The 25,329-nt window shown below is 43.8% G+C and overlaps 1 protein-coding gene across 2 annotated transcripts in view; it reads right to left on the reverse strand.

Moving 5' to 3' along the window:
- The window catches only part of SPTBN1 (spectrin beta, non-erythrocytic 1), a 221,542-nt gene extending 197,035 nt beyond the window's left edge, over nucleotides 1-24,507 (reverse strand). Inside the window, exon 1 of one of the 2 annotated variants that reach the window (XM_068129086.2) lies at nucleotides 24,100-24,507. The gene's annotated coding sequence lies outside the window, so the exon portion shown is untranslated. Of the gene's footprint in view, nucleotides 1-24,070 lie in introns of both variants that reach the window. The other variant, XM_068129087.2, reaches the window with a different exon arrangement.
- Between the last annotated feature and the right edge of the window lie 822 nt (nucleotides 24,508-25,329).

The raw sequence follows: 25,329 nt of genomic DNA on the forward strand, positions 1-25,329 counted from the left end.
CACAAATTCTTCACTTGCAAAACAAAGTGTCCTCCTCTCGTCATAATGGGCAGCAGCAGATGCTGTATGAAAAGAAAGCCCTGTTAAATGAATTACTGGCCGAACGTGCAAAGGGTGCACTCCTTCGGATGAGAATGACTCATTTGCAACAACTAAATAACCCGAGCAGAATTTTCTTCAAGCTGGAAACTGCCTCAAAAAAACAAAAACAAATATTGTCCTTGCGTTCTGCTGGCGGAAGGATTTTGACTGATCCAAGTGACATTAAACTTACTATTAAGACTTTCTTTTCTCACCTCTACTCCTCCAAGCGCACTTTCTCAAACCATATACATTCATTTACCGCATCCTTGCCTACACTTACTGAGACCCAGAATTCGACTGCTGGAGGCGAAATAACATTGGACGAACTCACTGGTGTTTTAAAGACCTTGCCCACCAGCAGGGCACCTGGCTTAGACGGGTTGCCAGTGGAATTCTACAGCACCTTTTGGGATTTGCTGGGACCATGTCTATTAATTGTCTTCATAGAAAGCATACAAACTGGTGAACTTCCCTTGAGCTGCAGACGTGCCATCATTTCATTAATCCCTAAAAAGGGAGATCTTCAACTTGTTGAGAACTGGCGCCCGATCTCTCTACTTTGTACCGATTACAAAATCCTGTCTAAGTTACTCGCTAATCGCATAAAGACCTTAATTGGGCATGTTGTATCCCCCGACCAGTCTTATTGTATTCCCGGCAGATCGATATTTGATAATATTTTTTCTGTTCGTGATTTGATTTCGATTTGTCATTGTCAGAATGTTAACACCGGGCTGATCTTTTTAGATCAGGAAAAGGCCTTTGATAGTAGTGTTGACCATTCATATTTACTTGAAGTTTTGAAGGGGTTTGGGTTTGGTTCCTTCTTCATTTCTTGTATCAAGCTGCTGTATCACAACAACTTTAGTTTGGTGAACATCAACAACAGTTTATGTTCACCTTTTCCTATTCAGCGAGGCATTAGACAAGGCTGCCCTCTTTCCGGGTACCTGTATTCACTTTCCATTGAACCATTGCTGATTCACTTACGCCACAAACTTTCTGGGTTCTTGGTGACACCTCTTGCTAATCCTGTTAAGGTGCTTGCGTATGCTGATGATTTGTGTGTGATTGTTAACACTCAGTCTGACATTGCTGCCCTCACAAGTGCTCTATGTGAATTCAATTTGGCATCCTCTACTATTGTCAATTGGAGTAAGAGTAAAGCCTTGTGTCTTGGTCCTTCTGGGTTATTTATCCCACCTTCCCTGCCTAATGCTTTGCAGTGGAGGTATGATGGTGTTAAACATCTCGGTGTGTTTCTTGAAAATGAGACCTTTTCCTTAAAGAACTGGGATCAGATGGTTGATCACATCTCCCATATCCTTAATTGTTGGAAAAGATTACTGTCTTATAGAGGTCGAGTGCTGATAATTAATAACTTGGCTGCTTCCAAACTCTGGCATCGGATGACTGTCTTACAACCGCCCAAATCGCTAGTCATTAACTTGCAGCGTATCCTTGTTACTTTTTTCTGGAACGGCATGCACCGGCTCCGAGCTGATCTTCTAAGTGTCCCCTTGGATAAAGGAGGTCAAGGACTTGTGGACATTACCAGTAAAATACTGGCATTTCGACTAACCACCTTGCGCCAACTTCTCTACAAGGAAGTCCTGTCTTGGCGGCCCCTGGCTTCTTGCTTGTTGCAGCAAGCGGGTAAGCTCAGGTGTGGCCCCGAGCTCTTTCTACTCTATCTGCAGCGAATAGACATCTCCTTGCTGCCCTCCTTTTATCGAAGTCTCATGAATGCCGGTCAGTGCCTCCTTCCAGTACGAAACAAGGATACATATAAATTTTGGAATTTAATGTGTGAACCCGTTTTCTACAACAGCCTATTTTGCCATGATTGCCAAAGTAGGTCCCTAATTCAATCTTTTATCGAATCTGGTTTTTTTATTGTCAAGGATTTTGTTAATCATACTTATTCTGGATGGCAGACCCCCAACCAGATTTCGGAAGTATGCAACGTTACCTCAGCCCGACTAATTGGACAACTTCTTCGTTCAATTGTTAAAGTGTTCATCTCTTTCAATTTATCATGGCCTCTACTGCATGATGTTCAGAACACAAAAACAATGCACCCTGACTTCCCCGATTTTTGTTTTTCTGGTGCTCCTTCCACAAAGCCTCTACAAGCCTGTGCAAAGGCTACTTTGTACGTGCAATGTCTTAATGTTGTCATCTCTGCTAACCCCAATAGCCCACTGACCACCCACTGGAAAGAGCTTCTACCTGCAGGGGCTCCATCCTCTCCTACCTGGTCGTCGATGTACGCATTACCTGTGTCTAAACGTGCCGGTGATATACAGTGGAGGCTTGCACACTATTCTTTGCCTTCCAACGCGTTTCTTAAACGGCTGAACCTCGTGATATCTGATGACTGCCCTTTTTGCCATCACTCCGAGGACACTTTCCATGCATATGTCGGATGCCAAAGGTTGGCTCCACTTTTTCAACTCCTGAAATATGTCTTCCAGAATTTCAGTTTTTGTTTTTCTTCTTATCTTTTTGTGTACTGCATGCCTGTGTCTAACGAGAATGTCGGTTCTCAAATCGTTAATTTTTTACTTGCCGAGGCGAAACTCGCGATATATATTACGCGGAAGAGTCGGGTCTCTGGGACAAGCTCACCGGAATGCAGTATTTTGTTAGCCTTTAAAGGCCTTGTGTCTGCCCACCTTAAAATTGAATTTAATTTTTACCGAGAGACTTCTCGGCTTGATCACTTTGTTCAAAAATGGTGCAAAGCTGAAATCCTGTGTAAGGTGGAGGGAGATGAACTTTTTTTGCTGCTCTAATTATAATTAACTAGGGCATGCCCGTACTATATATATATATATGTAAAATTATATCCCCCCCCTCTATTTACATGAAATGGTTTGGTCCATTCGCAAAGCCAAAGCGAACGGCTTGCGAGTACGGTGACAATCCCCCCCCCCCCTCTATTTACATGAAATGGTTTGGTCCAAAGCGAACGGCTTGCGAGTACGGTGACAATCCCCCCCCCCCCTCTATTTACATGAAATGGTTTGGTCCAAAGCGAACGGCTTGCGAGTACGGTGACAATCCCCCCCCTCTATTTACATGAAATGGTTTGGTCCAAAGCGAACGGCTTGCGGAGTTTGGTAAAGAAATCGCCATAGCGTGCACAAACGCGCAGGAAAGCGAAAGAATCGCAAATTAGTTTTAATTAGTTTTAAAACATAGTTTAACGCCAACTAAGCACCGAAATAGTTTGCCAACGTGAAATAAATGAATACGCTCTCAAATGTGCCGTCCGAGGCAGAGTCTGTTCGGCACGTTCGGCACACGTGATAGCTCGCTGCTCTCTGATTGGTTGAATCGTTTTTTGGACATAGCTCGGTAACTACTTGTCTGATTAATATGAAACCTTGAAAAGGCACATCCTCGGGTCCCCAGCAATATACCTGGCAAGTTTCAAGTATATCGGACCGGTAGTTGTCGAGAAACAGCGGTCACAGACAAACACACAGACACACAGACATTCACACAGAGATTACTGGAATTATAGATAGACTAGGGCATGCCCGTACTATATATATATATATCTAAAATTATATCCCCCCCCCTCTATTTACATGAAATGGTTTGGTCCATTCGCAAAGCCAAAGCGAACGGCTTGCGAGTACGGTGACAATCCCCCCCCTCTATTTACATGAAATGGTTTGGTCCAAAGCGAACGGCTTGCGAGTACGGTGACAATCCCCCCCCCCTCTATTTACATGAAATGGTTTGGTCCAAAGCGAACGGCTTGCGAGTACGGTGACAATCCCCCCCCTCTATTTACATGAAATGGTTTGGTCCAAAGCGAACGGCTTGCGGAGTTTGGTAAAGAAATCGCCATAGCGTGCACAAACGCGCAGGAAAGCGAAAGAATCGCAAATTAGTTTTAATTAGTTTTAAAACATAGTTTAACGCCAACATAGCGGCAACATAGTTTGCCAACGTGAAATAAATGAATACGCTCTCAAATGTGCCGTCCGAGGCAGAGTCTGTTCGGCACGTTCGGCACACGTGATAGCTCGCTGCTCTCTGATTGGTTGAATCGTTTTTTGGACATAGCTCGGTAACTACTTCTCCGATTAATATGAAACCTTGAAAAGGCACATCCTCAGGTCCCCAGCAATATACCTGGCAAGTTTAAAGTATATCGGACCCGTGGTTGTCGAGAAACAGCGGTCACAGACAAACACACAGACATACACACAGACATACACACAGAGATTACTGGAATTATAGATAGATGTCATGTTTTTCAATTCCTTGATTTAATTATTTTGTTGACTGCTATTGAATTACTTGGTTTGTTGTGCTTTTTTAAATACTTTTGTAATAAAAGACCTTAAAAGTCTCTGTCTCTGTCTCTGTCTCTGTCTCTGTCTCTCTCTCTCTTCCCCCCCCCCCCCCCCCCCCAATTGTCACCATGCAAATTGGCTGGGTGTTGATACCTCACACCAGACTTTTATGGCTCCATGAGACCGATTCAATCCGTGAACATTCTCACTCCGATTTGTGTCAGTGGCAAATCCTCCCTTCTGGATTTGGTTAAGACCAACTTCCCCACGAATCTTCTAGTCTTCAAATAGTTCATCTGATCATGTGCTTGTGAAGGTCAACATCTCCAGCTATTCCCAAATAGCCTCAATGCCGGAAAGTCTGGCAGTTCACTGCAAGCAGCCATCACTCTTCAGGACTGGTCACCCATACCTACTGCTCCTGATATCAACTCAGCCTGGAAAATTTTCCACAGAAACCTGTTCTCTGTTATTCAAAGATTCATCCCATCTCGTCTTCTTCATGCAGTTATCATACCGATCCTCCTACCCATGGTAAACAGAATGGTGTGATCAGGCAGTTGCATTGAAACTTGCATTCTGCTCCTGAAAGGAAAATCTGACCGAAGGCAATCTCAGATCATTCCACAAAGTATGCAACAAATGCGTATCCACTCTCAGTAGAGCCAGAAAACAACAGTTGTTCTAACTTAAGATTGAACTTTCAAACTTGTGTACCTCCTCCAAAACGTGGTGACACCTTATCGTCTCTTTGGTATATGGTGGTGCTTAAAAGATGGTGGCACTCCCCCTGCATCCCTTACCTCACTTAAAATGGCACCACAGCTTACTCTGCTCATGAGAAGGCAGAATGCCTCAATTCTGTGTTTGCTTCCAAAACTTGCGTCGCCAACCCCTCTCTCTCTGTACCCACATGAACCTGTCATACCCAACTGCTGTCATACCATGACCCTGATTCAGTGTCTTTTGCACCTGAGGAGAAGATTCTTGCAACCCTTGACAGTGACTCTGCAACTGGACTGGGCGGCATCAGCTCGTGTACTAAAATCCTGCTCTTGCACATCCTCTCTGTTCTATTCACCGTCATTTGCACGAGGTAATCTTCCATCTGCTTGGAAATCCCTCAATATGACTGCATTGTATAAAAGGTGCAAAAACGGATCCCCTCAACTACAGACCAATCAGCCTGCTCTCAAAACATCAGCAAGGTCATGGAATCAATCATCGCTTCCGATATTAAATCCTTCTTCTCCAATGGCTTGATCTCTCATCATCAATTTGGATTCAAACAAGGCCACTCTATTCTGGGATGCTGCTCCTGCCGTCTCAACAATAGATGGAGGTCCTCAACGCCAAACAGGAAATTAGAGCAGTTTCCCTTGACATATCTCATGCCTTCGATACGGTCTGGCACCCCGTCCTGCTCACCAAAATCTCCACTTATGGTAGCCATGAAAATCTCCACGCATGGCTTGCGGACTTTTTTTTTTTTTTTTTTTTCTTTTTTTTTTTTTTTTTTTTGTATACAATATCGAGGCTCGTGAAAGAGCGAACATTAATCACACAGAAAGACAAACCGACACATAAAACATATAACATCAGGAGCGGTAGACAAGATGGGGAGAGAGGGGGAAGGACACAAACACAACATTTGAGAGCAGGGACCGAGAGACATGGAGACATCGAGAGATCTGAGAGAGGGCGAGGGCTTTGGGGGGGGGCGTGGGAAGGGGGCGGTGGGAGAGGTATAAAACATATGGACACTGCCAGGACTTCCAGGAAAGAAGTTGGAATTTCAAACAAGGTGGATCTGGGGTGAATTAGCGGGGGTAGAAAAGATCAAGGTTTTGGATGGGGGAAGATAAGAGATGGTGGTGAACAGCTGTTTTAAAGACCTGGAGGGAGGAGTGGGATTGAAGGGAGTGAGGGAGTTTGTTCCAGAGGCGGGAGAAAAGAGGAATGAAAGAGTGAAGGTGAGCGGAGAGCCGAGATTTCGGCAGTTTAACCATCAGAGGGTTGCTGGCAGATCTTGTGCGACCTGTAGGAATACTTGGGGGACAGAGCACAGAGAGAGCTGGGGGTGCAAGGCCGGAGAGGAGTCGGTAGAAGACAGAAAGACCACCTACCTGCCTGCGGTGAGTGAGTGAAAGGCCCTCAGAGATAGCTTCATCGCGGGAGATTCCAATAATTCTGAAAGCTTTGGTTTCAACAGCGTGAAGCCGAGCTAGGTGTGAGGCAGGAGCACCGGCCCATAGGGGAGAACAGTATTCCATTGAGCTGCGGATGAAAGCCTTGTATGTGGTGAGGAGCTCAGGTGTGCCGAGGAAGGACTTCGCACGACGGAGGATGCCCAGTCGGCGACTGGCTTTGGAGGCCAGCTTGGAAATGTGGTTTTCCCAAGAAAGATCATGGCAGATAGTGAGACCCAAAATCTTGAGCGACAGAACTTCTTGGAGAGGGTTGTTGAGAAAGTAGATGGGAGGGTTGTCCAGTCGATCTTTTCGGAGAGACATAGTAAGAGTGTGAGATTTGTCAGGATTGAAAGACATGTTCCACTTGTTTGACCAGTCTGTGATTTTGTCCAGGTCTTCAGAGAGTGAGGAGGCAGCAGACTGCCGATCTGAGGGAAGAGGAATGGAGCGGCAGAGAGTGGAGTCATCAGCAAAGAGATAGAGAGGATTTTCGAGAGAGTCAGAGAGATCATTGATGAAGACCAGAAAAAGCACGGGGCCCAGAACACTGCCTTGGGGAACTCCAGCCTGAACAGGAAGAGGAGATGAGAGAAACCCATTCAGGGCCACACGTTGACGACGACTAGAGAGGAAGTCCGCCAGCCATGCGTGGAGATTTCCATGGATACCAAAGGAGGAGAGTTTGGTGAGCAGAGCGGGGTGCCAGACCGTGTCGAAGGCACGTGATATGTCGAGGGAGACAGCTCTAATTTCCTGTTTGGCATTGAGGACCTCCATCCATTGTTGAGACAGCAGAAGCAGCATGTCCAGAGTAGAGTGACCTGGTCTGAAACCAAATTGATGATCAGAGATCAAGCCATTGGAGAAGAGGAAAGATTTCATATCAGAAGCAATGATGGATTCCATGACTTTGCTGATAATTGGGAGAAGGCTGATTGGTCTGTAGTTGCTAGGATCTGTTTTTGCACCTTTTTTGTGCAAAGCGGTGATGTTGGCTGATTTCCAAGCAGATGGCAGTTGACCTTGAGCAAAAGAGAGGGTGAAGAGAACAGAGAGAGGGTGAGATAGAGCAGCAGAGCAGGATTTTAGGACCCGTGGGCTGATGCCGTCGGGTCCAGTTGCAGAATCAGAGTCGAGGGTTGACAGAAACTTTTCCACCTTGTCAGGAGGAAAGGACACGGAGTCCAGGAGCAGCAGGGTACGACTGGGTATGGTGGGTACAGAGAGGGATGGGTTTGGGACACAAGATTTAGAGGCAAACACAGAGTTGAGGCATTCAGCTTTTTCACGTGCGGAGTCAGCTGTGTAGCCGTTTGAGGTAAGGGAGGGGATGGAGGGGGAACAAACACCAGAAACGGATTTGACCAGACGCCACCAGGATTTGGAAGAGGGAGACAGATAAGAGAGTTCGGTCTTGAGAACGGAGAGATATTGTTTCCTGGCTCTCCTGAGGGTGGACACACACTTGTTTCGGGCTTTGTGGAAGGAAATGAGATTTCCTTCCGTTGGATTTGCTTTCCAGGAGACGAAGGCAAGTTGTTTCTGGGCAACAGCCTCACCACAAGATTCCGTGTACCATGGACGGGAGGAAGGGTATGACAACTGAAGACGAGATGGGATAAATCTGTGCATGAGAGAGAGCAATTTACTTTGGAAGAATTCCCAGGATGAGTTGATGTCAGAGGTGGTAGAGATGGGAGACCAGTCCAGATGATTGATGGCTGCTTGAAGACCGTGCCAGTTGGCCTGAGTGAAATGCCAGACTCGTCGACGCTGAGCACTCGACGCTCGTCGACGCTGACGACTTTCTCTCCTGTCGTAGTAAACGTGTGGCTAAATGGAATTCTCTAATCTCCTCTTCCTGTCCAAGCTAGAGTTCCTCAAGGCAGTGTTCTGGGCCCTGGGCTTCATTAATGATCTCTCCGACTCTCTGGAAAATCCTCTCTATCATTTTGCTGAAGACTCCACTCTCTTATCCACTGAAGACCACAAAACGCTCCATATCTCATCCTTCAGATTGGCAGGCAGCAGCTCTTCACTCTCTGCAAACCTGGATAATATCACAAGCTGGGCAAACAAGTGGAACATGTCTTTTGCTTGAAACTGTTCAAGGTAAGGACTATGTATACAACAAAACCCTTGTTCTAATTCTCTTATGGATTCAATCCTCTTACTGACAAATCTCACACTCTCACTATGTCTCTCCAGAAAGACCATCTAGAACACCCTCCCATCTACTTTCTCAACAATCTTCTCAAAGAAGTCCTGTCACTTAGGGTTTTGGGTCTCAATATCTGCCATGATCTTTCCTGGGAAAACCACATTTCCACCTGGCATCCAAAGACAGTCGCTGACTGGGCATCCTCCATTGTGTGAAGTCCTTTCTTGGCACCACTGAGCTTCTCTCCACTTACAAAGCTTTCATCCGCAGCTTGATGGAATACTGCTCTCCCCTTGGGCTGGTGCTCTTGCCTCACATCTAGCTCTGCTTCATGCTATAGAAACCAAAGCGTTCAGAATCATTGGAATCTCCTGCGATAAAGCCGATTCTGAGGGCCTTTCACTCTCTCGCCACAGTCAGAATGGCAGTCTTTGTATATCTTCTACCGACTCCTCTCCAGACTTGTACCCCCTGCTCTGTCTGTGCTCTGTCCCCCAAATATTCCTGCAGGACGCACAAGATCTGCCAGCAACCCTCTTTTGGTGAAACTGCCAAAATCCAAACTCTGCTCACCTTCACTCTTTCATCCCCCCACCCCCACCTCTGGAAGAAACTCCCACACACTTGTTACAGATTCGTCACTTCAGTTCTGGTGGTTTGCATCCACTGTAAATATTTCTGATTCCATGTATTATTATGGTTGTCATTTAAAGGGAATAGATATTTCTATTTTCAAAAGTTAAAAGTTAATGTTAAAAGAAGCAGGAAACCGGATCGGGAACCGGACGACGAAGAGGAAGGAGAGGAAAAAGAGGGCGGAGCGAGTGAAGTCGGACAAGAAGCTAGTCGCTTCAAGGTCCGGGGCGAACGTTGTCGAACGAAAGTCGCTAGTGAACTTTTGGGTTTCGTGGGAAAGGAATTCCTGCGACCGAGTTGTTATCGCTGTGACTGATGAACCTGCGTGTCAGGTTTGGCGTTGGATTCCGAGGAATCATCGTCGTGTCGTTTCGACCCAAGTACGGGCCGTCGGCCATTTTGACTCGCGCGCTTCGTGTGTCGAGCAAGGTTTCGTTGCTTCGTCAGCCGTTTCCACCGCTTTCCGACGTATCTGATGTGTGTGTGTGCACCGTGGCTTTTGAAGATTAATTTGCGGCTCGCCGACTGTGAGCCGTGAAAGTTCATACCTGGAGGGCGCCTTTGGATTTCCCAGTCACCTTGAGTGCGCTTTTTACGCAGCTTTGGACCGTGTGACTCTTTGCGCTGCTTTGGCCGCGTATGCCTTTGTGCAGTTTTGGCGGCGTGACTGGGCCCGTCATCTGAACGGGATTCTGGTTTCGATTCGACATCGCTCTGACGATCGCTGGAGGGGATCAACTTTGAGCTTGAAGATGGGAATATAGAGACATTGGGGAATGTTCTTTTTTCACTCACTTGGAGCACAGTGAATTACCTTATACTAGCTGATGGGACCATCATAAGATGTATTGATTGTACTTTTGACTGCTATTATTGTTGTACTGTTATTCTTGTGTGATCTTAATACAATAGTTGTTTGTGAGTAACAATTGGGGTGGCTTCTCCATTGATCTTTGACACACAGAATAACACATTTTTCTGCCGTGACTCCTCTCGGGGCTCCGAGGTACACCTTGACCAGGGGGTCGGGGAGGAGCACGTAACACACTCTTCAATCCCACTCTTCCCTCCAGGTCTTCAAAACAGCTGTTCACCACAATTTCTTGTCTTTTTGCAACCTTGATTTTTTTTTTTCTACCCCCGTTAATCCACCTCAAATCTATCTCCTTCAAATTTAGTTTTCTTTCCTGAAAGTCCCTGTAGTGTCCCTGTTTATCCCATATGCCCTGCCCCAGCCCTCTCCCTTCCACAGATCTCCCGATGTCCCTGTTACCTACTGTTGTGCTTCATGCTCTCTCCCCCTCCCTTTATTATATGTTCCATGAGTTAGCTCTTAAATGAGCCTCGACTTAGTGTACAAAAGAAAGTCTGGCATCCTGCCTTACTCTCCGCCTATCAAGGACAACTCCACACATGGCTAACTGACTTCCTCTATTCTCATAGCCAGTGTGTGGCACCTAACGGAATCCCTTTTTCTTTTTCTCTTTCTTTTTCTTTCTTTTTCTCTCTTTCTCTTTCTTTCTTTCTTTCTTTCTCTCTCTCTCTCTCTCTCTCTCTCTCTCTCTCTCTCTCTCTCTCTCTCTCTCTCTCTCTCTCTCTCTCTCTCTCTCTCTGTGTGTGTGTGTCTCTCTCTGTGTCTCTGTGTCTCTGTGTGTGTTCTGGCCTCATACTATTCCCGATCTTCATTATTGATCTCTGACTGTCGGGAAAATCCTATTTATCTAGGTGCTGATGACTCCACACTGCTGTGACATCCCTCATCCTTCAGACAGGCAGGGGGAGCCTCTTCCCTATCTTCAGACCTTGACAAGATCAAAAGATGGTCAAACACTTGGAATATGTCTTGCAATCCTGACAAATCTCACACTCTCATAATCCCTCTCCAAAAGGACCATCTGACAAACCCTCACATCTACTTTCTTAGCTATCTCCTTGAGGAGGTTCAGTCATTCAAACTCCTGGGTCTCACTATCAGCCATAATCTTTCTTGGGCAAACTACATTTCAAAGTTGAGCTCCAAAGGCAGCTGCCGATTGGGTATCCCCTGTTGTACAAAGGCCTTCCTTGGCACACCTGAATATACATCCATAAACAAGGCCTTCGTCCATAGCCTGATGGAGTACTGCTCTCCCCTCTGGGCTGGCTCCCCTACCTCACATCTTGCTCAGCTTGACACCATGGAAACCAAGGCCTTCAATAATATTGGAATCTCCCACGATGAAGCTGAGTCTATGGGCATATCACTTTGCCATTGCAGACAGGTCGGTGGTCTCTGTCTTCTACCACCTTCTTTCTGGTCTTGCACCCTTTGCTCTGTGCTTTGTCCTGCCCCATTACCCTCAGGTTTCTGCAGGGCACACACAGTACACAATTAACCCCCTTCTGGTGAAACTACCTAAATCCAGGATCAATGCTCACTTACACTCATTTTTTTCTCTTTTTCCCCATCTGTGCAACCGACTTCAGACTCTCTAGAATCTTATTCTTCCCTCAAAGGTCTTCAAGACAGCTGTTCACCACCATCTCAGATCGTCCCCAATCTAAAACCATTATCCACCATCATCAACTCCACCCAAATCCCTCCTCCTTCCAAATTTACAGTTTTCCCTCCTTGAAGTCATCTCCTATATCCACCTTGTCCACCCCATGCATCCCCTGCTGCCGTTATTATTCCCCATACCCCTTGTTTGTCCAAGGCTCCCTATATCTTGGCCTTCAACACTGCTGTTGGTTTACCATCGCCCCACCCCACTGTTCCTTTTGAGTCCTGTTATGTCGTTCAGTGTACTAGCTCTTCCATGAGCCTCGACTATGTATACAAAAAGTTTTTAAAAAATAAAAATTTCCTACACTATATATTTTGGAATGATGATGCAATTGATACTACAATAATGTACTACCACTACTATCGGGCACTAAGGGGTTAAAGAAGCATAAAAAAAAAAAATTAAAAAAAAGGATTTAAAGAAGAGTAGAAGAGTAGAAGAAGTTAAAGAAGCATAACCTGAGGAAAAAAAGTTCAGGCTACCAACGTGATTTATATGATCAAGGAAAAGGCCCATTACATGACCTTTGGTCCATGGCAAATGCCAACAAATGTCATTTCCCAAAACCTTTAACATCCACAGCACCAACTAATGCCCAGCGCAATGCCAAATATCCAACTTGAAGCGGTGCGGCAAAATCGAAAGGTCTTTCATACAAGTAGTTGAAACATATACAGTACTGTATATGCAAATACCTGGCATTACAAGGAATTGATTTGGAATGTAGCTTAAAACACATCATGGCTGATGGTAGTTATCTGCAGCTCTAAATGGTGGGCCCTCTTCTATGCACCAATTACAGAATGCAATGACATAGTTTTCCAATCAATATTGTGAATAATTAGGAGACGGTAAAGCCAAAATAACCTGGATTAAAAGTCATGGTTAAAATTTTCACAACAGTTATTGGCTCTCTTAATTGCAGTTATTACCTCAGCACACCAAAGGTGGACCGAAGTTACATTTTCACCCCCGTCTGTTAGTCTGTTTGTAGGATATCTCAAAATGTGGATAGGTTATGACAAAACTTGGTGGATGAGTAGGTTAGGTGACAAGAACAAGCAGATAAAATTTCGGTTCAGATCCAAATCCAGATCCCACCTATCATTGGGATACAAAACGTAAACGAATTAGCCTGGTGGGCGTATGCGCTCTACCAAGTGCCCTTCTACTCTTCTACTCTTCTACTTGAATTATGTTATGGCTCGTCAGTCAGTGAATGAATGCAGTTTCACCAAATAGTGTCTATTGTAAATAAAAGCAGATAATACATTGACAATTTTAAATAAAAGGAAAGTTCCAACTTGGTTCTTAAACAAGTATAGTACAGGTGAGAAAAAAAAACTGCAATGTGCCCAAATCAACAAAATGATCAACAGAAAAAAGGAGAGTTAAAATTCTGGTGCATTTGCATCGATTGCCTTTCATACCAATTGTGCCAGAACATTATGGGAGATCAAAGGACCTTTAAGCACCAAACTCATTACAGAATCTAAGGTTATATAAATTTCCGTAAGCTGCAGAAGTGGCTCACACTTTCATAGCTCCCAAGTTATATCAGCATTCTTCAGATATCCAGTGAGCATTTTAATATATTCAAAAGTTAGCCGGGCACTAAGGGGTTAAAAGAAGCATGAGCTGAGAAAAAAAAAAACAGTTCAGGCAACCAACGTGATTTCTATGATCAAAGAAAAGGATCATTACATGACCTTTGGTCCATGGCCAATATCAACAAAGTTTCCAATAAAGTTTCTCTGTAAAGTTTCCAACCAATTATGTCAAAATTATTATGTGGTCACACGCACAAATTACCCACAAAACATAATTGTTACTCAAATTGCTTAACTAAAAGTTTGTGAGAACAAATTACACATTTTAGAAAGTGGGGGTGGGGGAATGTAAAATAACCCAAGGTAGAGTTGATGACTACACAAACCAAACGTGCATATGCTAACTTGTTACTTATTAAAGTAAACACTTTGTAATAATATCAAGTTTAACCCCTTCAGCAACTTCAGATGACAGAAAGACCATTAAATAAGGATAAAATTAGACAATAACTTCATTGAAGCGGACAAGGAATTTAAAGAATGATGGGAAGCTTCGTGCTGCTGTGCTGCAAGCCATTGAAAAATTGCGTTGTTGCTTTTCAAGATCGACATTTTAGAATCAAGCTGCAAACCTTTATTATTCAGTAGGGTGTGACATCTCCATAAACTTTGGCATAAAAGTAAAAACTTCAAACTTATTTTTGTCTTCTTCCCTTCATGCCTACACAAATCAGTCCTGAAGTATATTGAGATTTGAAGGGGGAAAAAAAAATCCTTTACAGCCAAAAGAGTACTCTATACATTCCATTCATATGACCAAATCATCTCAAAACCCCAAAAATTTGGCATTCCCCAAATAATGTCTGTGAAGAATGAAGCAAACCGAGTCAATACATTACATCACATCCTGAGCAGCATCAGGAATTCCCTTTGATCTAGAAGTAAGAGTGGAATGTGTTCCAAAAAAAATAACGAAGCAAACGTTTGTATGCGCATTATACCGCTACAAAACTTGTCTGAAATTCCAGCAAGACAAATTGCAATTTCATTGCACTATCCTGTATATTGTTTCTCGCCTCCGAGCTTTAGAGCCTGGGTTTGAATCTCGGAACAGCTATAAACTGTCAGCCTTGTGTTTCACAGGAAGATTCATTGATGTGCCAGCTGATGGACATTAAACTGGGCATCTCGTCTGCTGGAATTAGTTAGCGGACTTAAAAATCACATGATGTCCTTTGTGAAGAGTAGTTGAGCTATTGCCTGCACCCTGGCCACATTCCAGGTTTCTGCACATTCATTGGAATGGCGATCCATCCAAAATTGGAAGCCGAACCAAAGAAAAACAGGTGGAAATTAAATAATTAAGAACAATACCTCAGTATTTCGTTTCCACTGAAGAGATAATCACATCGATTAAAGGTAAACAGCAAAACTAAAGATGTTAAATATCAGATGCCGAAAGAAAACTAGATGGTATTCATAGAATACTTAACCTGCGCAGTCAACTTGGTGGGAGTGAACTGTTTTTGAAGGGGTTTTTTTTTTTCTTTCATCCAATATGGCTGCCAGACCACATGACAAATTTATATTCTCTAATATAATTGTTGCGTAGATCACGCTCAATAAATTTCAAAATGATCAGACTAAGCGTTGTCCATGTCAATTTATGACGTCATAATGAAGGCACCAATGACGTCATCATTAACATATCTTATTCCCCATGGGGAGTACTTGACAATTGAGCCACGTTTCAATTTTTTCCATGGAGCGGGGTCGGAGGTATAGAGGTGAAAAGTTTTTCGGTGTTGGAAAGAATGCGCCTTTACCACTGAACTACGACATCATAATTATCATTAAAATATTCTGCAGGAGGAGGCCCTCCTATGGTTAAAATTGTGTCAATCAGTCCAAGAATTGCAGAGAAAGAAATTCATACTGATCGAATCAAGCGTTGGACTTGCCGAATTATGACATTATTATGGTACTGATGACCATCATTAACATATCTTATTCCCCAAGGGGAGTGCTTGACATTGAGCCATATTTCAATTTTTTCCATGGCGTGGTTTCGGAGATATAGAGGTGCAACTCTTTTCGATATTTCCAAGATGGCACCTGTACCAGGTGACCAATCACATCATAATTATCATTAGAACAATTCTACAGGAGGAGCCGCTCATATTCTGAAAATTTCGTGTTCATTTTTCGAAAATTTCGGACTAACAGTTGGAGGGAAAAAAAAAATTCATACTCGTCAGATAAAGCGTTGGGCTTGTCAAATTATGATGTCATAATGGAGGCTCCTATGACATCATTAACATATCTTATTCCCCATGGGGTGTAAATCCCTGGTGTTGGGCTAGCGGCTAGGGTGCCGGCTTAGGATCCTAGGATCCTGGGTTTGAATCTCGGTCGATCGCCGAATTAATGCCAGGGGGGTTGACTCAGCCTGTCATCCTTCCGAGGTCGGCTAATTGAGTACCAGTTCACTGGTAATTCCCTGTTTGTCGTTGAAGGCAGCAAAAAGGGTTGGCGTCAGGAAGGGCATCCGGCCGTAAAACATTGCTTCAAAAAGGGAACCAAAAAACAACAACTACCACGGTCCCCGAAAAGGCCAACCCCCGCTTTGCGGGGAAAAATGGCCTCTAAACGGTGGTTATTCCCCATGGGGTGTACTTGACAATGAGCCACGTTTCATTTTTTTCCCCATGAAGCGGTTTGGGAGATAGAGGTGTAACGTTTTTCCAAGATGGCGGCCATACCACGTGACGTCATAATTATCAGCAAAAATATATACAGGCAGAGGCACTCCGACGGTAAAATTTCATGTCAATCGGACCAACGGTTGCTGAGAAAATAGATTCTTAAAATGCAGACACGGCACACGTACAGCACACGTACGCAACCAAAAGCCTCACCCCGTTTTTCACTTTTTATAACGGCACTCAGTAGAGAGCATACCTCCACCTGGTTGGCCATATCACTCAGTGGTGAAGAATCACTTTAAAAATTCTACTAGCTGGATCCGGGTCTTCACCAAAATCGAATCGATTATTCCTCGTCAGACACACAACCTGTCCAACAAGTTTCGTCCAAATCCATCCATAACTTTTTGAGATATCCTGCCATGTATCGTTTTTGGCCCTATCTCCCAATGGTGAAGAATCACTTGATAAATTCTAGTAGCCGGATCCGAATCTGGATCTTCACCAAAATCTAATCATTTCGTTCTTTTCACATACGCTACATCTCTGCCAAATCTCGTACGAATCCGTCCACAACGTTGAGATATTTTGTTTGCAAACGGACAGACAGACAGGGGTGAAAACATAACCTCCATCCACCTTTGGTGGCGGAGGTAATAAATGATCATAGTTTATTAAAGGTAAACAAAACAGCCATGCAGAAAAAATAAAAATACAAAACTCATAATGAACAATCAAATTAGAAATGACAAGTAGGGATAGGGACTGCCCATGACAAATATGCATTCAAATATGTACCCCAACTCCCTTCCCCAGCACTCCCAAATCTCCACAAAGAGGTGTGCAGTAAGCCTGTATTTCTAGAGTTTAACCAGGAATTACTAGAATAACGTACTTGAGAAGCTGGGGAGGGAGAACAGAGGAAGCTTGTCCAGTAAAAATACAGTAAAAAGGAGAGGCAGTAGAAAACAGAGGGGTCGTCAAAGTGCCTGTGATGTGAAAGCAGCAGGCCTCGTGCTTCGGCCTCATCACTGGAGATGCCAATAATGTTGAGAGCTTTAAATTCCACAAAATCCAGGAATGCCACGTGATGTTGTGGCACCAATTGATAGGAGAGAATACAACTCTACTGAACTATGGAAAAAGGTTTGGTGGGCTGGGATGAGATGATTATTTGAAGGAAAGACTTGATACAATGAAGGATGCCCAGTCTCTGTGGCTCGCTTTGGTATATGATCAGTCAAGTGAAGATCCAAATGCCTGAGTGTTTAAGGTCCGAGCGTTTAAGGTCCGAGCGTTTAAGGTCCGAGCGTTTAAGGTCCGAGCGTTTAAGGTCCGAGCGTTTAAGGTCCGAGCGTTTAAGGTCCGAGCGTTTAAGGTCCGAGCGTTTAAGGTCCGAGCGTTTAAGGTCCGAGCGTTTAAGGTCCGAGCGTTTAAGGTCCGAGCGTTTAAGGTCCGAGCGTTTAAGGTCCGAGCGTTTAAGGTCCGAGCGTTTAAGGTCCGAGCGTTTAAGGTCCGAGCGTTTAAGGTCCGAGCGTTTAAGGTCCGAGCGTTTAAGGTCCGAGCGTTTAAGGTCCGAGCGTTTAAGGTCCGAGCGTTTAAGGTCCGAGCGTTTAAGGTCCGAGCGTTTAAGGTCCGAGCGTTTAAGGTCCGAGCGTTTAAGGTCCGAGCGTTTAAGGTCCGAGCGTTTAAGGTCCGAGCGTTTAAGGTCCGAGCGTTTAAGGTCCGAGCGTTTAAGGTCCGAGCGTTTAAGGTCCGAGCGTTTAAGGTCCGAGCGTTTAAGGTCCGAGCGTTTAAGGTCTGAGTGTTTAAATTGATTGACTTAGTGCCTGAAAAGGATGAATGATTGAGTACCTGAATGATAAAAAGAATGACGAGTTCCAAAATATAATTACTGACAAGTTAATGGAGAATGAAAAGTCGATTAAGTGCTTAGATAGAATGAATGAGGGAGTTTGCGGATATAATCAATAATGAATGAGTGAGTGCTTCAATAAATAAATAAATTATAGTTAGGCGTAGAAGATCAAGAGATGGAACCTCTTCTCGTAACTGATCATTTATCTAGACAGATGGGTTAGTTTGATGGTCCTTCCATGGCGACAGAATGAGACCGAGATTCATTTACCAGGACTGAAAGACATGTTCCATTTATCAAGCCATCATCTTATCAATTCCATACAAATCGGCAGAGAGTAACACAGCTGCCTGCTGCTTCTGCGGCAGAATGTGGAATCATCTGCATAAAAGAATAAAGGAATTTCCTGAGAATCTGAGAGTTTGCTTACATCAATTAGGAACAAGAATGGGGCCAATACACTGCCGTGGGGCACCTAGCCTCCACCACAAGAGAAGAAGAGGGGGTTCCATTTAAAGCAAGTTGACGACATGAGTGGAGGAAGTCAGAAATCAAGGTAAGAAGGTGCTCTTGTATATCGCAAGCAGCAATCTTGGTAAGCAGTACAGGATGCCAGAATGTGCCGAATGTCTGATATATGTCTACAGAGAGAGTCCTGACCCCTTGTTTGAGATGTGGAGCCTCCAACCATTGCTGAGAGAAGAACAGCAATATGTCCTGAGTTGAATGACGATTATGGATTTCAAACAGATGGTCAGATATTAGGCTGTTTGAAAACAAGACAGATGTGATATCAGTTGCAGTGATGGATTCCACAACTTTGCTCCAATACAATAAGAATGAAGCTTACTGGCCTGTAGTCAATAGGATTTGTTTTCACATTCTTCTTGGGGATGGGAGTGAAGTTTGCTGACCTCAAGGCAGACGAGAGGTGGCCAAAAAAGAATAGGCTGAAAAGTGGGGAGGAAAAGCAAGATCAGCAGAGCAAGATTTTGAAAATGGCACAAATACCAGTTGGGCCCGTCGCTGATGCACAGCAAAGGCTGAACAGAACCTTCTCTACTTTCTCAGGTGAGAAGTACACAAACCCCAGTTGACAGAGGGTATGAGGTGGTAAGATGGGTAAAGAGCGGGATGGTTTGGACACACCTTATTTGGAGGCGAATACCAAGTTGAGACATTCTACCTCATCGTTGACAGAATTTGCAGTGAAGCACTTTGAGATGCAGGGGATGGAGGGCACCATACATCAGCGATAGACTTGACAAAGTGCCGCCAGAACTTTTGAGCATGGAGACTGGTTAGAGAGTTCAGCATTGAGACTTTCAAGATGTTTCCTGGCTTGACTCAGGATGTCCAAATGCTTGTTGCGAGCCTTACGGCATGACCGAAAGTTGCCCTCAGTCGGGTTAGCTTTACATGTTGAGATAACAAGCTGCTTGACCGCAACAGTTTCCCTACATGATTAAGGCCACTGCACCAGGACTGAAAGGATGGATAGGATAGCTGTAGCTGGGATGGGATACATCTGTGCACAAGAGAAAGTAGGCTTTATGAAAATATTTCCAGGCAATAATACAAGATGCAGTGAGATAGCAGCCCAATCCTGTTGTGCAAGAGTAGTCTATAATCCATGGCAGTTGGCCTGTGCAAACAGCCACATTATTTGTTGTTGAAGTTACTTCCAAAAGATTAACAGAAGAGGTTGGATGGAAAGTTTGTTATAACTAGGTGCAGGAGGGAGGACGTACTCGTTGCAGAAATCCAGCTTGGAAAGTTTACAGATCGAGTCAAACCCACCGGGTGGTCGAAGGCCTTACCTGCACTACCAATAATAGTTGTTGCATAACTGACACAACAGAGCCAGCTGGAGTGGTGACAATTTAAATGGCCGCAGATGAATAGAGTTAGGATGTATGGTTAACAAGATGATCCATGTTGAGAAAAAGAGGCCTATAGAGAGTCATAATTTGATAGAATGAATGAGTGGTTGGATAGATTGAATGAGTACACCACAGAAACAAAATAGGTGGTCATCGAGAGTAATTTGTCGCCAGAGCTATTCCAGAAGACGAGGAAGAGTTACCGAGGACAACGAACAATGCAGAATGGAGTTATTAACATAGCAACACCACCTCCAAATCAGTGGAGAGGTTCGTCAAAAGGAAGAAAAAACAGCCATGGAGACAGAGAGGATTTGGAAACATCCCGTGTTTTCAACGCTTATGTGTAATGGGTCGTCCTGTCTTTGTTCGATCCATTAAATATAGCTGGTGCTTTTCACATTTCTTAAATTGGCTTATATCTAAAATAAAACAAGCCAAAGAAACTTGAAAAATTGAGTCTTCTGCAAAATTTTCATTCGGTTAAACTGATAAGTCAATGAAGCCAAAGTAATGTGAATGAATGAATGAATGATCGTTTTAAGGCCATTTTCCCCACTAGAGTGGGGGTTAGCCTTGCGGGCCCCATGACAATCATGGTTCCCTGTTTGAGGCAATGTTTTTATGGCCGGATGCCCTTCCTGACGCCAACCCTTGGTCACGCTCTTACGATGCGCAGGGATACGGTGTACCTATTCTAAATCGGGGTACACACCATGATCATTCAACCCAGCAAGCTGGTACTCAATTTGCCGACCTCGGAAGGATGACAGGCTGAGTCAACCCCCCTGGCGTTAATTCAGCGATCGACCGGGATTCGAAACCAGGATCCTAGGATCCCAAGCCGGCACCCTAACCGCTAAGCCAACACCACTCTAGCCAACACCAGGCTCATTCATTCACGTCTTTAATTGATCGAAGTAACTGAAACAAGCACAACATGACATGTTCGAACGTCAATGGATTGTTACAGTCAAAGAAAACATTATTTTATTATTTAAATTTATATTATTAAATTTAAATTATATTATATTATATTATTATTATTTACTTAAATTTATTATTATATGATATTATTATTATATTATTATTATTATTATTTATTATTCATTTATTTATTATTATTGATTTATTATTATTATATTATTTAAATTATATTTAAAGTAAATTTATATTATTTATATTATTATATATTATTATTTTATTATTTAAGTATTATTTAAAGAAAATATATTAAGCCAAAGTAATGTAAGCAAAGAAAATACATGCAATATATATATATGCTCATTCACCGTTTTGTGAAAATTTGAGCAAAGTATAGTTAAGCTGACGTACAATTTGTTCATTTATTTGACAAGGGAAAACTCAACTCAACTCAGAGTTCAACTCAGAATTGGAAGGAAAATGAGAAAGGCAGAAGCGTGCAGGCAATTAAACGAATCTGATGGAATGAGTAATCACATGCATGGACGAGATTTAATGAGATGGAGTGTATGGATAAAAGAATGATGTGCAATCAAGATAAAAGAATGATGTGCAATCAAGATAAAAGAATGATGTGCAATCAAGATAAAAGAATGAATGAGTGGGGTACATGAACAAAACTAGAACGGCACTCAGTAGAGAGCAACCTCCGCCTGGTTGGCCATATCACTCAATGGTGAAAAATCACTTTAAAATTTCTACTAGCCGGATCCGGATCCAGATCTTCACCAAAATTGAATCGATTCTTCCTTGCCACGCACACAACCTGTCCAGCAAGTTTCGTCCAAATCCGTCCATAACGTTTTCAGATATCCTGCTATGTATCGTTTTTGGCCCGATCTCTCAATGGTGAACAATCACTTATAAAATTAAATACTCATATCCGAATCCATATTCAGATCTTCACCAAAATCGAATCGAATCGTCCTTGTCAGACACAACCGGTCCACCAAGTTTCGTCCAAATCCATTCACAACTTTTTGAGATATCCTGCTATGTATCGTTTTTGGCCCAATCTCCCAATAGTGAAGAATCCCTTGAAAAATTCTAGTAGCCGGATCCGAATCCGGATCTTCACCAAAATCTAATAATTTCGTCCATGTCACATATGCTACATCTCTGCCAAATTTCGTCTGAACCCGTCCACAACCTTGAGATATTTTCTTCACAAACGGACAGACAAACGGACAAACAGACAGGGGTGAAAATATAGATCCACCTTTGGTGGTGAGGTAATGAATGAGTAGTGTATGGATAAAATAAATGAGTGGATATAGAATGAATAAGTGTAATGGAAGGGAGTTTATGAAGAGATAGATTTAATTAATCATCGAGTGCTTGGATAGAATAAGTGTGTGCTTGGATAGAATGAATGATGACTGGATAAATTGCTGCGATTCAGTGCATAGATGGAATGAATAAGTGCCTGAACTTGATGAATGATTTGATAGAATGATAAATTATTGAGTGGCTCGATAGGATGAATGACAGTGCCTGAATGGTAAAATGAATTATGGGATCCAGAATAGAATGAATGAATTCCTGGAGAGAATGAATAATCGAATCAATGCCTGCATAGAAAGAATGACGATTTTGTGGATAAAATAACGAATGGATGTGTACAACAATAAAATAATGCTTCAATGAGTGCATCAATTGAATGATTGAGTACACACATAAAATGGAGAATGAATAAACGATTGAATGCTATGATAGAATGAATCATGGATTGTGTAAAATGCTGTAATATTTTGTCCAAATACTGCTAAACAGATCGCTTTTGAAAGTGTCAAAAAGCGATTTGTGTTGAGTGTTCCCGTATATAATTCAATTGAAATAAAGTAAAGATTATAGGGGAAAAATTCGGAAGTTTACCGCCGATGATGCGGCGTCTTTTACAGTTTACACCACCTTATTTAATGTGTTACATTAGTAACGAGTTCTTCGTGCCTGTTGTTTGTGTCCTTCATGACGTCCTTAAAAACTAAGTTTCCTGTTTGGAATTATTTTAAATTTCGTTTGACTGACAGTGAAATATTATCTCGCTCCACTCTGCGCATACAAAGTACTCGGGTCTAATTCAACCAAAGTACTGCCAAACTACACGTTCGTGCTCCCATTAGTGTTCAAAATCTAACATTCAATCGTAAACTGACGCTTGTACTTGTAGACGGACGGACAGACAAAGTGAACCAATATTGATTGACTCTGCTTTTTATTTTGCGTGCGTGGAGTAAAAAAAGAAAGACTATGTTAATGATGGTCGAGCGATTGAATGCATAGATTATAAATGGATGGAGGGTATACTGGAGTCAGGCTCAAGTTTGATGCTGGAGCATGATGCATGCACGGTATGTGCAAAATCAGCTCGTTTAGCTCCGTTCGGGATGGCTTCACGCACAAAGCTGGAGCAGCAGAACGACTCCACGACACGGCAGGAGGGGCGGGGCTTGCGGGCGCGAGGGAAGGGGGCGGGACTGGTCGGGGCGCGAGGCGTGCAGACCGAGGACTGGATAACTGGATTACCTCACGAACAATGAACTCGGGGAAGGACGCCCACGTTGCTGATATCAGCTCATTCGGCCCGCAAACATGTATCGCAACCCCCGCCCGTTCAACATATAGTTCTACCCCGATTCAATACATTCTCCTTCCAGTTCCATTCATTCATCCGGATCCAAAAGCAACGATCTCCTCTTCCCGATGATTTGAGCATCTCCTATTTCAATCAACGAACATTTATCGTTTCCTCGCGTCACCTTCCCTCATATCCTCGAATCCCCATTCTTATATTAACACATCCGATCAGTACCAGTCTCCACAACCGCCCGACATTGCAATCACGGCTCCCACTTTAAAGCGGCCGTCCCCTCCGCCTCCCTCCCCAAAACTCCCCAGGCCCGGATGGCGCGGCGTTTCCTTCAGCCCCATTCCTCGACAAATTAATGTTGCCGGAGCCGCGGCAAACACGACACAAGCACCACGTTATGGTTATGGCTGCCCTCACAAACAACCACTCACAAACCATCATCCACCATGCAGACAGACTCCATGACAACCGGCACCGCCTTATAACCGCCATCTCCACATTCTCCTCTCACGTTACCTGACTGAATCCCCAGCATATCGAACAACAACAATACCTTGGTTTTTACCTCAGTGCGGCAGAGGCACGCCGACTCACCTCCGATCCTTTCGTTCCCAATTAGGTGCTGCACCCAGATATCGGCTTTTTTTCCCCCTCGCTCTCGCTACCTTCTTTCCTCCTTATGTCCCGGATTCTAGTACCCTTTCCCTTCCTTTTTTTTTCTCCTTCGTCTCCTCCCTTTTATCACCCCAACTCGATTTCTTTCTTCCCTCCCTCTCCCGCTTCTGCTTCAATCTCTCCCGCTCTCTGAGCACGCCGCGGAGCGCTACCTCTGCACCGATACGCCGAGATAACCACACCGCCTCACACGTTACCAATGCTGCCACCTCCCATGTTTTTCATTGCCCTCGTTATTAACTTCATCTCCTCAGCTCACAGCTGTTCGTCGTGTTTTTTCAGTGACAATTCGCATTGCGCGATCGATAGCGAAGGATTACGAACTATGATTTTCTGGCGGAAGCGGCTCCTCGAAAGGCGTGGCGTGACGCGGCACAAGCCCCGCCCCGAGCTGCGTGGAGATGGGGTGGAAGGGATGGAGGTGTTTTGAGGAGGTTTAACGGGTGAAATCTCATGGCACGAAATGTAAATATACATGTAAGATACCATTGTTTTTGGCAATACCTCACAAAAATGTATCCTTGTGGAGTTTGAAAAAAAAAAAGAGAGATTGGAAGAGCATATAATAAACATGAGGAGATGCAGGTGTGAGTACGGAATGTAATTGTTGGACAAAGAATATGGGCTATCTATTAATACAATAGAAGGAAGGAATAAATGATCACGCGCGAAGGCATTCTGTCTGGGCACACAAGGGTTAACGAGGCTGCGTTGACATGAAATGAGAATGGACTAGCATACGTGGCGGGGCTATATAACATGGGCATCATGGAGAGAAAACAGCACGTAACATGATTAATTTGAGGGACTAGGGGGTCCGTTGATCTGTTGTACCAAATTTTCATTGGTCTTCACGGCCTTGTAGCATACCTGCCTGCCAGACTCAGGGGGGGGGGGGTATTTTGGGTCCTTTGGGACTTTTGGGTCGTCAGAGACTTTTGGGTCGTCAGGGACTTTTGGGTCCTCAGGGACTTTTGGGTCATCAAGGACTTTTGGGTCATCAAGGACTTTTTAGGTCCCTGGGGACTTGTGCATAATTAGGACGTTTGGGCCATCTGGGTTCTTGGGGGCTCTTGGGTATTTTGGGTCCTTGGGGACTTTTGGGTCATCAAGGACTTTTTGGTCATGTGGGTCTTTTGGGTCCTCGGG

The sequence above is a fragment of the Myxine glutinosa genome, chromosome 9 (assembly GCF_964187855.1).
Source record: "Myxine glutinosa chromosome 9, kmMyxGlut1.1, whole genome shotgun sequence".
In the NCBI taxonomy this organism is placed as follows: domain Eukaryota; kingdom Metazoa; phylum Chordata; class Myxini; order Myxiniformes; family Myxinidae; genus Myxine; species Myxine glutinosa.